The sequence below is a fragment of the Lactuca saligna genome, chromosome 5 (assembly GCF_052625555.1).
Source record: "Lactuca saligna cultivar CGN05327 chromosome 5, ASM5262555v1, whole genome shotgun sequence".
In the NCBI taxonomy this organism is placed as follows: domain Eukaryota; kingdom Viridiplantae; phylum Streptophyta; class Magnoliopsida; order Asterales; family Asteraceae; genus Lactuca; species Lactuca saligna.
In genome coordinates this window covers 39236075-39250954 of record NC_136421.1, presented here as the reverse complement: position 1 = coordinate 39250954, position 14880 = coordinate 39236075, and positions in this window count along the sequence as shown.

The following is a 14880-nucleotide window of genomic DNA, read 5'->3' as shown; positions in this document are numbered from 1 at the left end:
TATAGCTCCGGAAGGAGTGTGGGTCCTCTGAAAGGAAAGCAGTAGTGTAAATAGATGATTGAAAGTACTTTAGTTATTGATAGTAAGCACTGGGGTTGTACCAGATATATGGAAGCACATACGGGTTGGATGCTCGTTGAGGTTATGGAAATGTTGGATGATGTGCATGCATGTTTTTAGTCTCCTTGGAAGAGGAGGATGATAGTGGTGCCAGATTGGAGATTGGGACGGAGAAAGGTGAGACAACAGGTTTATAGACTCGGGAGTAGTTTGGACGGGTGTTTAGGACTGTATGCAGATATTACAGTCGGAGGTCAAGGACCTAGAGGTCGTGATATGGAGGTGTGAGTGGGTTGCATTCCGTTGTGTCGAACCAAAGGGTTCGAGGGTGACGCAAAGAAAAGATCCTTGGTTTCGAGTATGGTTGTGGTCATGAGCTATGGACGTAGTGGTGTTCCATCCTAGGGATGAATGGACCATCATAGGCGTGCCTTTTTTTCATCTCGAGGCTGTTTGGGGCAGGTACGATGTGTATGAACATTATAGCTGGGTGTTCAGGAGGGTTGCTCGGAAGCTGTGAATTCTTTCATCATGTTAGCACGGTAAGGGATTTAATCCAGGGAGGAAACGAGATGAGTTTCCATCGGTGCAAATTGATAAAGGTGGCGCCAGTTGGGTGAAAGATAGTGAGCTAATATTGGGTCAAGCCCCGATGGTTTAGAATGGTACCTAGTTTTTGCAAGTGGCGAATGAATGCGTAAGTCGGAAGTAAGGTAATGTCTTCTGGTGGCATTTGGTCGATAAGTGTTGTTATTAGGAAGGGGAACCCGATGGCCGGCTTGAAGCGATTATCAGGACCCAGCAAGGGAAGAGATGAATTTTAAGGATTTGATAGCAGTAATTGAAGGAATTTGGGCCGGTTGTGATCAGTGGATGCATTGTGGGAGTATCATCCGGAGGTTGTGTTGCCGCAGGCTTCAAGGACGAAGCCTAATTTAAGTGGGGGAGAATTGTAACATCCCAAGTTCGGAACAGGAAGTGAAGGGTGGTAATTGTAAATTATGGAAAGGGACTCGACAAGTAGGCATGCTTACTCGCCAAGTCGGAGCGGGATTTGTCGCGCGTTTAAGTGGCCAACTTGCCGAGTCAGCGGCTTGTACTCGACAAGTTGGTGCTGAAGGGAGAAAACCCTAATCCCGGGGGTTGTGCCCTATATAAGGCACATTATAACCTACCATCAGCCTCTTTGCTACCCTTTTGAGATACAGAAGCCCTAATTTCGTTTGTGAGAAGACTTGGAAGCAAATTGGTGTGATCTGTGAAGGGATCTTGAAGATCAAGAAGCTTGGATAAGGGCATATCCCAAACCCTTTTGAGATCCAGAAGCCCTAATTCGCCTCATGAGGCTTTAGCTGCCTTGAGGCGTAAGCAATCACATGCCACCGCTGCATACGGGCATCTCCGAAACCCAAAATAGAAGTGTCGCAATAAACCACAAAATCATCCAATCCCTCGGGTAACGCAAGAATTGGGGCCTCACACAATTTCCATGTCTAAGTCTCAAAGGTCAACTGCTGATTCAGACCCCACCGAAATGTTACATTCTTCTTGGTTAAATGAGTTAGAGGCACTACAATCTTGGAGAAGTCCTGGATAAGCCTTCAATAATACCCCATGAGGCCTAAGAAACTTTGAATCTCAGATGCGTTCTTCAAAACCTCCCAACGCATCACAATTTTGGCCGGCTCCACCAAGATACCACTATAGTTGATGATGTGATCTAAAAACTACACCTCACACAACCACAACTCGCATTTGGAGAACTTGGCAAAAAGTCTGTCCCTCCTTAAGGTCCCCAATACCTCCCTCAAATGCTACTCATGCTACTCCTTGGTTTTAGAGTAGAGCAGGATGTCATCAATAAAAACAATCACGGGTCGGTCCAGCATCGGTCTACATACCCAGTTCATGAGATCCATGAATGCTGCTGGAGCATTGGTGAGCCCAAATGGCATCACCACGAACTCAAAATGACCATAACGAGTTTTGAAGGACGTATTCTCTATATCCTCATCTGATGATATCCTGACCAAAGATAAAGCTTGGAAAACCATGATGTACCATGAAGTTGGTCAAATACGTCGGTGATCCTCGGAAGTGGGTAACGGTTCTTCACCTTCAGCTTGTTCAGTTCCTGATAATCAATACACATCTTGTGTGACCCATCCTTCTTTTTCACGAACAGGATTAGTGCCCTCTACGGGGAACGGCTCGAGTGAATAAAACCCTGGTCTAGCAGCTCCTACAGCTGCGTAGACAACTCCTGCATCTCAGGCGGAGCTAGGCGATACGACACCTTGGCTATGAGGACCACACCAGACATCAAATCAATCCATAATTCAACTTGCCTCTCGGGAAGCACTCCTGGAAGATCCTCAGAAAAAACATAAGGAAAGTACCGCACAATAGCTACCCCACTCAACTCTCTCGTGGTCTCCACATTCGAATATGAAACATAAGCCAAAAACCTAGAACAACCGTACTGAAGAAGCCTCCTAGCCCTCGCTGCTGAACAGAGAGCTGGTCCATACGAAGGTCTCTCACCAGAAATGACTAGCTCTCCCCCACTTGGGGTTCGAACTCTCACCAACTGGTGCTCACAATCAATTACGACCCTATTAGGCCCCAACTAGTCCATCCAGATGATCACTTTCAATCCCCTCAAGGGAATTGATACCAAGTCAATAGGAAACTGATATGTGTATATTTAGCTATATTTTTAGTATATATTTTTATTATTTGTTGGCTAATTTATTGCAATTTATGGACAAAAGGTACTTAATTGTGTTTAAATTATATTTTCAGTCCAAAAGATATGCTCGGAAGCAAAAGGAAGCAGGAGAGGGGATTGGAAGCTCGGGAACTGAAGAAAGAAGAAAAAGAGCCAAATCCTGAAGCTACTCAGCGAGTAGGAACGTCTACTCGACGAGTACCCATGAAGGTTCTAAAGCAAAACAAAAAGTCCTTGCCGTACACGGATTCCACAAAGGGGACTTGGTGACCCAGTTACCTACTCGACGAGTAGACTCTATTTTCCAAAATCTATAAATAGAAGTCAAACTCCCGAATTGAGGCTCTCTCTGGAAACCCTTAGAGGCTAAGCTGCAACTAAGAACACGGTGGAATCTCTGGAAAGTGGAGAATCAACCTTACACTCAATTTTAAGGAAGATTAAGGCAATTTTAATAATTCTTTACTTTGAACTTTTGATTGAACCATGTTTAAACTAATGGATTTTGTTTTTAAGTGTGTTTTTGTTGTAATGACGAACTAAAACCCTTGTCTTCTGTTTAGGGCAAATGATTTTGTGAATATGGTTTGATTTTATGGTTAGGATTAATTTGATTTGGTGATATTGTTTTGTTAAGCTTGTTAAAGAACCTTATGTGTTAATTACAACTATTTTCAGTTAATTAACCAGAATATTAAGTTTCATGAATATCTCTTAATTGCTAAATTCGTATGATTTATGTGAAAACATTGTTATATGCCAAGGCATAGAGAACGTGAAACTAGGGTTAACTAGAAAATAGATAAATTAATGTGTGGGCTTGTGTGACGAACCATCAACAAGAGGTTCATTGAATGACCAATTTAATTAACCGTTACAAGTCTTACTTAACCCGAACCAATCAACTAGGAAATTCATTAATTTAGACAACTAGCCACTGCTTGAATTAATCTGTTTTCTAAGGATTAGTAATAGCGAATGTGAACCTAATCACCTTAATCGATAGCCAATGAAAATTTAATCCCTTGCATTTACCATAAAATCAACCATAGGATCAAATGATTCAAACCTAAATAGAAGTCCTCTTTATCATTGAATTTAGTTGAATTTTATTTGCTTAGCTGTTAACTATTTTCTTTAAGTGTTAGTTGAGTATTTAAGTTTCTAGTCTTGCAAAACTAGAGAAAACCCTTCTTTTTATTACTTGTTTTTATTTAGATTATCCTAGTAATTAGTTTTATATTTTCCGTTCCCGGTGTTCGACACCCTACTTATTCAACTATACCACTAATAGACAGGTTCACTGCCTTTGTGTGCTTAATTTATATTAAAAAAGTAGGATAAAACTAGTTAGTTTCATACACATTAGAAACCTCACGCTGAACATGTTCATAATACTCCTACGGAATACCCTAGCAGCGCTCATAGTACGATCATCAGCGATTTCCACCTCCAGAGGGGACTCCATATTCCCCGAAGCATCTCGAAACTTCTTCCTGAGCGTAGGGGATACAAAAGATTGGGTAGCCTCGAATAAAAAAGAACATGAGCTGACAATGCATTGAACAAAAAGGTCCATATACAAGATCACGATAACATAAGCATAGTAATAAAAACAATAACGATAAAGACAAGTCACATACCTGTAATGACATCCGGCACTGCACATGCCTCATTAGTGTCCAACTGGAATACTATACTCTTCACCGCAGGAGCCTCTGCCTTGCCCTGGCGTCCATCAGTAATCCTCAAGGTGGCTGGCGTAGGCGCCACCACTGCCCCACCAAACAATATTAGATAATTAGCCTTTTTGTTGCCAGTCTGGTTGTAGTGGAAACAAATCAAGCCCTTCTTGGGGCACTCCCTCCTCATGTGGCCCAGATGGCCACACACATAACATACTGAGCCTACTACCCGACAGGCTCCACTGTGCAGCTTGCCGCACTTGGCACAATGGCCCCTGCCCTACTGGCCTATATTGGGAGGATCAGAGTTATTAGTCTTCTTAGCCTGACCCATTTCCATCTGAACCAGCTCTGGCTTCCGCTTCGTATGGAGCTCTAACTTGATTTCCCGCTCATGGGCCTTCTTAGTCATGTAATTCAGGGTTTTTCACCCAGAGAAACCCACACACTCCTAGATATCATCACTCAGCATAGCATGATATCTCATCTTCCTCATTTCCTCATCCGTAGTGTGTTGTGGAACTAACAACGCCCTCTCTCTAAACTTAGCAGTGATCTCTGCCATAGTCTACGTGGTCTGATGAAGGTCCATAAACTCCCTCACCAGCTGCTGCACCTCTATGGCCGATGCGAACTCCCAATCAAACATCCACATGAAATCCTCCCAGGTCATCACAATTACACCTACTGTCCCTACCTTGTGGGTAACCTCCTCCTATCAGTCCTGCAATCGGTCCCTTATCATATAGGATGTGAACCTAAACCTCCATGTGTAGCCATCGCCATCCTCAACTGATAAAATACAACATAGGAAGCAATTGATGAGGAAGTTCGAAGGGATTACTCCCCACCAGACTCCTTAGAGCTTCTAGGTCTCTCCTTACCTCGGCTATATGTCATTCAGTTGTACGGACCCAATACTACCTTCCACACCTACCTGTACTTTCCTCAAGGCCATACTTGATGCTTCTAATTCACCCAACCATAGATAAAACATGACCAACAAAACATAGCACACATATGCAAACCCTAGACTCTTCTAGAATTTCTCAATCCTCATAGAACCAAAAACCTCAATCAACACCGCAGGTTGCCCTATGCATGCAAGTTATACATAAATAGAATTGCATAAATTGTAAAATAAAGCTCCTACCCTAAGACCACAACCAAACACAGACCAAGAAATAAGACAAAATCCAAAATTCTAGGGCTATGCAATCCTAAATTTATACAACTTTGAAATCATACACTTAGCAAATAATAGAGTCAATATCGATTCCAAGAAATATATTCATAACAAGGTTAATATATTAGGAAAAAATTTCTTGAGCTATGCAGATTTCATACATTGCACTCTCCTTTTTACTTTAGAAAACTGTTTTCAGAAAAAAAAAATTGACTTTTGTTTCTTTTGAAAAAGTATATCATTTCCTCAGTTTGAGTCTTGACACACCCGAGAGTGTGCCCGGAACCCTCAAATCAAGGCTCTGATACCAACTTGTAATAGACCAAAAATAAACAGATATTTTTTTAATTTTTGAAAATAGTTTACAATAATAATTTATCCCCCAAAAAACCATTACATCATGTTATGTCAAATATCATACTATAAAATAGATAAATACAGAAAATGATGGAGAGTGAATGTTGCGCCATCAAGCCAGGCCCTTCTCAGTAGTACTGAAAGTAGCTAAAAACACCCAAATAAACCGTAAGCAAGAGCTTAGTCAGTTCCCAAAAATATCACATAACATACAACCACATAATACCATTCAACATACATAAAGTTGCCATGGGCTACCCCTATGGTCTTTACCTGTAATACCATAGGCTACCCCCATAGTCTAATATCCAAGTGTCATGGGCTACCCCCATGGTATGATATTTATGTGTCATGGGCTACCCCCATGGTCTTCACAAAAGTGCCATGGGCTGCCCTGGTGAGTTTATACAGTCAACACATAACAACTAACAATCCATATATCAGGTATTGGGCTGACATTGGTTCCTTTGACCCATGGATATGGTGAGAAGACTCACCTTAATATAAAAAATATATCCTAGTTAGGGTTAACCATAGACTTGAGACCTAGACCAAAATTCTAAGTCCAAACTCCTCCAATGAGACCCAAAATGACCCCTTTTAAGATCTTAAATTCATGCATAGTGTCAAAACAACCATCAAGTTAGCATTTTTATGCTTTTCACACCCTGGGGAGCTTAGATCTAACATTTCCAACCTCTAGACTTGCCTAAACTGACAAGAGAGGATTTATGGACCGAAAATGGACTCCATACCAAACCCTAACTCAAACTAGCGAAAACATAAGCAATGTATGAGATTTTTACCTCCACAAGTTCTCCAAGATGATCAAGATGCAAGATCCCAAAGCTCTTCTCATGACCAAGACTTGCTCACCACTTCTGTAACGCCCCGTTTATTTAAATAAATTAATAAATGTAAGTTCCGGACTAATTGTGAAGAATTTAGAAGTTGGAAGTTTAAAAGCGTAAGTTCTTGATTTAGTTTGTAAATATTATTGATGTCAGGGGCTGTTTGGTAGGCTGTGGGCTTAAAATGAAATGAATTTATGGAAGTCAGGGTTAAGGAGTAAATTCTGGACTTCTTTTGAAGAGATTTTAAATGGATGGGGGTTAAAGGGTAACTTATGGATTTATTTTGTAAGAAAAGAGGGAGGGAGGAGCCGATTAGGGTATTATGGAGACTTGTTTAATGTATAGGGTATTTAAGGGTTTAGTAACCCTAACCCTAAGGGAAAAACCTTCCAGCCGTTACCCCTTATACCTCCCGTGTTCAGCTGCGAACCCACCCTATCTCTTCCGGTTGCAGCCACACCTCACGACTCCTCCATCACTGATCACTGTTCCTTGTCAGTGAAGTCGGAGGGCCACCGAGTTATCGCCGCTGCCACCGGTAAAGCCGGGAACGCCAATTGGAGGGTCATGGAACCCCTTCAGCCGCCGCCAAGGACCACCGAAGCCTCTCCGTTCTTCTCTCTCTCTTCCTCTCACCGACAATCGCACGTTGCTGGGAAAGAACAATCGTGTTAGGCAATTAGGCACTGGATGGGGGAATCTATTGTCGAGTTGGGATCGTAGCACCACCATGAGCGCCGCCGTTGCATCCATTCCGTGACCATCGAAGTGCCACCATCGCTACCATCTACTGGAGGCGATAAGCGTAGTTGGAAAGCCATCGAGATCGAGAAACAAGACTTGTTAGCTGTGGTGCAAATCAGGAAGCCGTGTTGCAACGCTATTGCTGTCTCCTCGGAGGTTCCGTCGTTGCCAACCGCCACCAGGAGGGTGGCTGGATCCGTTAGCAAGCAAGAAAGTGTATGGATGTTTGTTTCTGTTGTAGGGTGTGTTGTGTGGGTAGTTTATTTGGCCGGAAAAAGTCACCGCTGGCCGCCACTAGGGTGGCCGTGTGAGTGTATTAGTTAGTGTGTGTGTGTGTGTGTGTTTATTTTAGTTCAAAGCATTGTAACTGTAATTAGCAAGAATAATGAAGAAAAAAGAACGAAACCACCACCGTGAGGTAGTGGTCACCGCCGTAATCCGCCATTGACCACCACTACCCGAGGTGGTAGTGGGTGGTGCCCCACTAGCAAACCCTAATGGGTTTAGAGATTGGTTTTGGGCCTATTAGGCCATGTTAGGGTGGAAAACCCTAATTATGAGTATTTGGGTCTTGGACTTATTTGGACGCACTTTTGGGCCATTGGGATTAGATTGTGTACTAAGCCCAATTATTCCATATAACATATGTAGTAGAGTAAAGGACTTAATGGACTAAGTCCTTAAGGGGATAAGTGAGAAAACCCTAATATTTGAGAATTTATCAGGACACACACTAGAATTATTTAATAACTCGAAATATTAAATAATAATCATTGGTAGAAATATCTAAGCAATACTGGAATTAATGGATTAAGTCCTTAGTGGATTAAGTCCTTAATGGATTAAGTCCTTAATGGATTAAGTTATTAATGGGTTAAGTAAGAAACACTTAGCCCTAATTGTCATTTTATGTGAAACCCTAATGTCACATGGGCCTTGAGTTGGGCACTTCAATTGGGTATTTGTAATTGGGCCAATAATGGGCAATCGAAGAATGATTATGGACTAGAATATTTAGTTGGGACTTTGGGTAAGGCCTATACGAAGGATTGGGCCCAATTTGGAAAACTGGGGCCATAGATGGGCCATAGTTTATGCCTAGATGGTTGTATGATATCGAGCCCTTAAAATGAGACTTGTTGGACTGGACTGAATAGTTGGGCCTTAAGGGAAGTCCATTTAGAGGTTTGGGCCTAATTTCGAAATTTGGGCCATATGTTGCGCTTTGATTCATAGTTGACCTTGGGCCTATGGATTGGGCCTCGAGCTTGGCTAAGCTAAGCTTGGGGTAATATTGTAATTATCCAAAGTATGTATTTATAGTTATGTAGTGGAACCCAATTATTAATGGGGTGTTATTTTGATATTGACAGATCTAGAATCTATCATCCAGTAGCTATGGTTTTGGTCAGTGGGACTTCAGCAGTGTGAGGTGAGTCTTCCCTCCAGTAGGAACAGGTCTACAACCACAATGTCGGCCTGTTTAGTCAGCAGTAGTTTCGAACTTCGATCCGATGCAGTAGTTCACTGTGCTTGAGGTCTTTGTGATTCAAGCATGTCTTTGTGTTATGTGTTTCAGATTTTGGTCCGATGCAGTATGTAGTATATATGTTTATGCTAGTAGTTATGATTATGCTTTTCTATGTTCAGTCAGTTTCCGGACTACGGTCTGATGCAGTGTAACACCTGGTTCTTGGTACGTATTTCTTCTTATTTTTATCTAAGTGTTTTGAATTTTTGGCCTTGGACTCGGCGAGTTGAAGGACCAAATCGCCGAGTAGAAGCGGGATGGGACGTGGGATTTAAGTGATGGAATCGGTGAGTCGAGTCCCGGACTCGATGAGTAGGCCTTGGTTGGACAAAAACCTTAATCTGAGGGTTTGCACTCTATTTAAACATCTCATTTAGTCACCCATCGTCCCATTTGCTCCCAGAAGACCCCCATAGCAAACCCCAATCGTGTGAGTGAAGATCTAAGGCCTTTTGAGTGAATTTGGTGCTTTTGTGATTTAAGAAAGGAAGGAAAAGCTTGAAGAAACAAGAAGAGGTTAGAGGGATCCGAGTTTGAGCATCTTCCACACTGCATTTGAGGTATAAAGCTTATACCTTTCTCATTATTATTATAGATCTACTCTTGATGGAAGTTAGGGCTTCTAAGAGCCATTTTGGCTACCAACCATGATTGCAAGCATGGTTGAGGGCTAGGGTTTCATATCTAGGGTACTTGATGGACCCTAAGGCATAAAGCAACTATTTCAGAACCCATGGAAAGCCTCATGCATGTTGGGAGTTCCTTTTTGAGCCATTTGGGCTCATTCTTCCATGCATGCACGTAATGTTTGTGACTTTACGTGCTAGATCGATCCTAAGGGCTTGGATCTATCTTTTGGTCAAAGGTTGTACATCAGAAATCGAGGATTTAGGGTGTGGACGTTACCGACTCGGTGAGTCCGTTCATGGGACTCGACGAGTCCAAGGCATAAAGTCCCATATCTGTTGAGGGTCTAAAGATCTCAGTTGGGTGTTAGAAGGACTGTAGAAGGTCAGAAGGAGCGACCCAACGCTTTCGAATTAGCCTTAGACCTGGAATTTATGGGACTCGACGAGTGCTAGAACACACTCGGCGAGTCCAAGACAACCTCCTTAAGATTGAAGATGAACTCGACGAGTTGTTCATACAACTCGACAAGTCGATGTCAGGACTTGTTCATAAGATGAAGGTGAACTCGACAAGTTGTTCATACAACACGATGAGTCAAATGAAGGATCATTCGATGTTCTTATAGAAGAGGAACTCGTCGCTGTTGGAATAGTATCTAAGGCTATAACTATATTCGGTGGTGCATGGTCCTTTTGGGTTGCCTTCACCATAGCAACTTGAAGGATGATTTGTATAAGAGAGAGTAAATATTATAAGGAATAATATTTGGCTATTTGATTAATATAAGTCATTAATTAATTAGTATTAATTTGGTGACTTAAAGAGATTAATTAAATAAGAGGGTATAAACTGTCAATTGTTTGATAGTTAGACTTTAGACTATAAATCCATTAGGATACACCTTGGACGGATTCTAAGAGCTTTAGATAAGCTCAAAATCGTCCATAGGGATATCTATGGAATATATTTGGATAGCCTTAAGAGAAGATTATCCAATTAGGGTTTAGGGTGAAACCCTTAAGGAGTCTAAAGGTATAAATAGGCCCTTGGGATGGGGAATTCGTGTACAACCTTGTAGAACCTGAAGAAAGGAACCTCTGGTCGAATTCCATCCCCTTTCCTCTCTCCTAAATCATCTTGCTTGCTATTGGTGTTTGTAAGCCATTAGAGGAGTGACAATTGTGACTCTAGAAGCTCCAAGACAACAAGATCAACAAGGAACTCAAAGGTATGATTCTAGATCTATTTCATCATTGTTATTTAACCTAATCAGCTATTAGAAGTCTTGGATTCAAAGCATGTTTATTAGAAAGCCTAGATCCAAGCAATAGGGTTTTGCATGCGCACATAGGAAAGTTCTTATGGCTAAAACCCAACAGTGGTATCAGACCCTAGATTGGTTTTCTTTAAATTGTTGCTTCAATAACTGAAACAAACCTGCAAAATTCAAATTTTTGGGTTTTGAGTCACTGACTCGTCGAGTTCCAAGGTTGACTCGTCGAGTAGGCCTGACTCGGCGAGTCCCCTTGTGCACTCGGCGAGTCTAGGCGTCAGGAATGGCCAGATTCGGGATTTCTTTGTGTTTATCTTATCCAAACTTTCCATAAACTAATTAGATCAATATAAATCCGTTTTTTTGATAAATATAAGTGTTATCTTGATCTAGTTAAAGGTAATTATCAACTAATTAAATATTTAATTTCCTTATATGATAATTAATTAATTATTTTGATAATTTTGGTAATTATCTTCAAAGAAATCAAAGATAAATCAAATAAAGATAATTAAGATATTAATTGTTAATTGAAATTATTTGTTATTTGATCCTCCATGTTTTTTAAATGTTTAAAAACCTACCCTAAGGTTTTGAAATTTATATTTGTGATTAAAAGTTTTAATTTGGACAACTTAAATTTCAATCCCTAGATTTTAAAAGGTTTAAAATACAACCCTATACTTATATGATGTTACTAGAATAATATATATATGTATAACTAAATGCTAGTCTTACCGCTAGTAGGCTTCATTCACGAAGCCGATCTATAAGGTGGGTATAAGGTTGCGGCCTATAAAATGGCGCTTAATGGATGTACACTCACACCCACCGCTTGCTTGATTGGTGGAGGGTCGTTAGCCGAACGGGTAGGATAGGGCAAGCCTCATCCTCTCATTAAAAGTATAATAAGAAATACGAAGTAACTAAATTTTTTTTAAATTTCCCAATCTTAGTTACTTTAGGAAAAGTGAATTGATGCAATCCCATGAAATTACACTTTGCACCTTGCTAAGATGTTAGTGAAGCGTGTGTGGTTTACCGGCACACTAATTGGTTCTAAGCGAAGGTGGCAAAGGGTGATTCATTGTTCATCATAGTTCGATGGAGCGTGTGTGGTTTACCAGCACATCGAATAGGTGATCGTTACAATGAAGGCACCATGTGAATTTGCATGGTAATTCACACCCGCTTTGTGATCCTCGGCATCCCAGTCACAAACAAGAGGGGCATATCGAGATTTAAACATGCCATTGAATAGTTCAATGAATCTCATCCGAACCTAGGAATTCTCAAAAACACTTAGGACTAAAAGTTTAAGTTTTGTGATGGAGAATTAGTGAATCGTCATTCACTTACCTTCAATTTATTTGCATGTTAGATTACGGCATCCCTTTTCTAATATGTAAATGTTATTGTTGGATCCTAGCCCTAATTTTTCTTATTGGGTGATAATTAGGGATTCTTATTCTAATCAATCTTTGTCCTTTCTATAGATGTCAAACGCAAACAACGTTGCTGCTAGTTCTTTCACGTTGATGAGCCTTTGCCAAAAGGTCACCTTCGATGGAACGAACTTTGGCGAATGGATAAGATACATTCGCACCATTGCTCGCTATGAGGATAAAGAGTATGTCCTCGACGAGAAGCTCGAGAAAATCAACCCCGAAGTTGCTACTCCCGCCGAAATCACCGCCTTTGAAACTCATGAGCGAGATGCAACGAAGGTACATTGCATCATGATCGCCACCATGGACTCCGAATTCCAAAAGTCCTACGAGGACATGTATCCATACGAAATGCATCAAGACTTGTTGGAGAGGTACCACCAAAACGCGAGACAAGAGCGTTACGAGATCTTCACTAACATGATTTCTGCCAAGATGGGTCATGGAGAATCTCTTACCGTGCACTTGCAAAAGATGCAAAGGTATGTCGACCGCCTTCGCAAGTTAAATGTTGACTTCGGCGAAGACTTGGCGATCGACATGGTGCTTCACTCTTTGCCTCCGATGTATAATCAATTTAGGATGACCTACCACATGAACAAAGAGGAGGTCACTCTAAGTAAACTCCAAGGTCTCTTGAGGGTTGCTGAGAGAAATTTCAAGGACAAGTCTGTTGCACCAACTCCCAATCCATCCGCTGCTCCTGTCTTGGCTATTGGTCAAGGGAAGGGAAAGAAGAGGAAAGCTTCTTCAAATAACTATCGAAAGGTGAAAGCCCGAGATGGTTCCTCTTCTAGTGGGACCAAAGTTGATCCCTCTAAGCCCTGCTCTAACCCGAAGGAGGCAGAGTGCCACCACTGCCACAAGATAGGACATTGGAAGAGAAGCTGCCCGGATTACCTGCAAGCCATCAAGGAAGGAAAGATCAAGCCATCTTTCACAGGTATATATGCAATCAAATCTAACGATTCTAATCATGCTATTTCTTGGGTTCTTGACACCGGTTGTGGTTATCACATTTGTTCTAATGTGCAGGGACTAAGAAGAAGTAGGGATGTGGAGCAAGGAAGGATTAATCTAATCATGGGGAACAGAAGATCGTCGCCTGTGACCAAGATTGGAGTGTATTCTTTAGTGCTTAAGAATAGTTTAGTTTTAGATTTGAACAATTGTTGCTATTCGCCAGAAATGGCTAGAAACATCATTTCATTTCATGGTTTATATAGACAAGGATTTAGATTTTCTTTTAATAATGAGAATGGTTCTATTTTGGCTTATCTAAATGGTGTCTTTTACTTTGAAGCTATACCATGTAATGGAATATATGAAACTGTTATGATTGTTGATAACTTAGGAAATGATGTTTTGAATATTGATTCTTACACTAGTATGGATAAAGCATCCTTGTGGCATTGTCGTCTTGGACATGTCAACAAGAAACGCATAGGCCAACTCCAAAAGGATGGAGTGTTGGAGTCATTCGACCTTAGGAAAGATGACACATGCGAGTCTTGTTTACTTGGAAAGATGACTAAGTCACCCTTCACGAGTACTTGTGAAAGGGGTGAGGGACTATTGGACCTAATACATACCGATGTATGTGGACCTTTTAGATCAACCACGAATGATGGGAACCGCTTCTATGTGACTTTTACCGATGACTATAGTAGATATGGGTATATCTACTTAATCAAGCAAAAGTCAGAAACGTTTGAAAAATTCAAAGAGTTCAAGAATGAAGTGGAGGATCAATTGGGCAGGAAAATCAAGATGCTTCGATCCGATCGAGGAGGAGAGTACCTAAGTCTTGAATTCCACGATTATCTCAAGGAGTGTGGAATAGTTTCGCAATTGACGCCTCCTAGGACACCGCAGTTGAATGGTGTGGCAGAAAGGCGTAATCGAACCTTATTGGATATGGTTCGCTCTATGATGAGTCATGCTTCACTACCTATCTTCTTTTGGGGGTATGCCTTAGAGACTGCCGCCCATATCCTTAACCGAGTCCCTACTAAGAAGGTTGCCAAAACACCTCACGAGATGTGGACGGGGAAAGCTCCCTCGTTGGCACATATCAAGGTTTGGGGTTGCGAGGCTTTCGTAAGACGAGATACTCACGACAAGCTTGAACCTCGAAGTGAGCGATGTATTTTCATCGGCTACCCACAAACTTCCTTTGGATATCTCTTCTATAGACCGAAAGATAATGTTATCTTTGTTGCGAGGAGAGGAGTTTTCCGAGAGCGAGAACTCATAAGCCAAGGAGACAGTGGGAGGCAAATCGAACTTGAAGAGATTCGAGAACCGATAGATGAAGGAACCTCTACCGCTGGCATTCAACCCGAGGAGGAAACTCCGGTTGAACCGATTGAAGAATCCTT